Source organism: Tupaia chinensis, unplaced genomic scaffold (assembly GCF_000334495.1).
Source record: "Tupaia chinensis unplaced genomic scaffold, TupChi_1.0 Scaffold000396_1, whole genome shotgun sequence".
Classification (NCBI taxonomy): Eukaryota; Metazoa; Chordata; class Mammalia; order Scandentia; family Tupaiidae; genus Tupaia; species Tupaia belangeri.
Window position 1 is genome coordinate 1,312,099 of NW_006159898.1, and position 2,525 is coordinate 1,314,623.

Sequence of the window (2,525 nt, forward strand, 5' to 3'; positions counted from 1 at the left end):
CTGTCTGTCTCTATCTCTCCCCAGTAAGCACATGTGCCTTACAACAAGTTTTTAAAAAGTTAAAAAATATGTGTGTGTGTGTGTGTGTGTGTGTGTGTGTGTGTATACACACATAAACTGGTACTTATACTTTAATTTCATTTTCCCACATGATTTTTCTTTATATTAGGTAGAAGTATTTGATGATTTTTTTTAATTACTGAAAATCCAGACTGTGAGAACATATATATTTTTTCTCTATTCCTGCCAGTGCATGTGTGAGCATGAGAGGGAAAGGGACAAAAACTTTTGGTCACACTGTGATCTCTTTCCTCCAGTCCTCCAACCCGTCAAATCTGGGCACCTGTACATATGCCGGCAAATTTCAAGCCGATTAGGCCTGTGATTTGAACCACAGTCTCTGTGTAAAATTCTGAGTTTCTTTCCTTTTTCCTTTTTTTTTTTTTTTTTTGGGGGGGTTTTTGCTTTTGGGGGGCCCGTGTAGACAGAAAGAGACAGAAAGCGAGAAATCATCCCTCAGGGGTGATGGCCATGCCACAATCCCTTCTCCTCCATTCTCCTCTTGGGATCTTGGGCACGCACGCACACATGCCCAATGATGAGTTTAAGCCACCGGGTCGGGACTCAAACCATGGTTGACTACATGGTAGTCCAGCAACATAGCCATTACGCCAACTGCTGGTCCCAAGATTCTGAGTTTCTTGAGCAGTGCTTTACCCTGTGACACGAAGCTGGCCCAGAGAATAGACTTTTTACTTGGGTTAATTGATTTTCTTTTGAGCCATGATGAAGACAATAGGTTAGCAAACTATGTCCCACAAGTCAAATGTGGCTCTCCACTCGATAGTTCAACATCAACATCTAAGAATAGATTTATATCTTAAAATGGTGTAAAGTAAGCCAGGTACAGAAAGACAAATACTGCATAATCTCATTTTTATGTGGAATCTAAAAGAGTCAGTCTTAAGGCCAGCAGGTGGCTTGGAGTTAAGGAGCTAGATCTCACATGGCCATTTTGAGTAACAGACCCTGTGGCTTGTGCATGAGCCTATGTGCCCAAAATTCTGAGAGGAGGCTGACGAAGGGATTATGGAGTGGCCATCTCCCCTGCAGGGTCATTTCTCACCTTCCCTCTCCCTCTTTCTTTCTCTCACCAGAGAGTGCACATGTTCTACAGCAAAAACAAAAGAAAAGAAAAGAAAAGAAAAGAAAAGAAAAGAAAAGAAAAGAAAAGAAAAGAAAAGAAAAGAAAAGAAAAAGAAAAGGTCAGCTTTATAGAAAAAAGAGTAAAATGGTGGTTACCAGAAATTAGGGGAGAAGGAAAGAGATGGAAAAGAAAGAAGTTAATCAAAGGATACAAACTTTTTGTTAGACTACAGGAGTAAGTTTTAGTGATCTATTGCACTGTACCATGACCACAGCTAATAATTATCTTCTGTATTGTATATTTCAAAATTGCTAAGAGAGATTTTTAGAAAACAATTGGTGAAGTGATGGATCTGTAAATTTACTTGATTCAATCTGTAATTTTTACATAGATCAAAAATCATATTGTGGAGACCAGCAGATGCTGTAGTGGTTACGTTGCTGGACTCCCACATGGCCGACTGTGTTTCAAGTCCGGCACTTGTGCGTGTGTGCCTAAGATCCCAGAAGGAGAATGGAAGAGAAGGGATTGTGGTGTGGCCATTCTCCCTGGGGGGTGATTTCTCACTTTCCATCTCACTGTCTCTGTTTCTTTCTCTTCAGCTAGTGCACATACCCCTAAGGCAATAACCTTTACCAAGAAAAAAAATCACATTGTGCCCCTATATATAAACCATTACTATTTGTCAATTAAAAATAAATATATAAACATAAAGACTAATTTTCCTGATATATAAAAATTTTGTGAAACCAACATTTCAGTGTCCATAAATAAAGTTTGTTTTTTAAACGCAAGCACATTCATGGGTATAAATATCATTTGTGATAGCTTTCATGCTACAATGGCCAAGTTGTTGCAACAGAGGCCAGCAAAGTCTAAAATATTGACTCTGACAATTTACAGAGAAAGGTTACTGACTCCTGACATAGCCTACAAATGGTTGACTCAAATGCTCCTGTTGGATATACAGAAAGAAGTAAATTACAAATGAAATAGTTTATACATTAATGCCAACTTATACGTTGCTTTATTCACAGAGAACAGTTATATAGAAAATATGACCCTGATCATGAGTGATTCATCACTAAATAAAATTGTGAAAATTATTAATATAATTAAATTGTAGTAAAGTCTATAACTCTTTTCTTCATGTTATATGAAGAAATACTGAGTTTGTAGATGACTGTGCTTTTTATGCCACAGTAAACTGACTTTTGAGGAAAATGTTACCCACATGAGTTTGGAATGGGGAGATGAAATTAAAACACTTCATCATGACATTGAAAATGCTAGTCAAGATTGTATTTTTAGTTTCATGTTCTGTTACTCTAGCGAATATCCAGACTCTTAACACTTCAATACAAAGATCACACAAGTT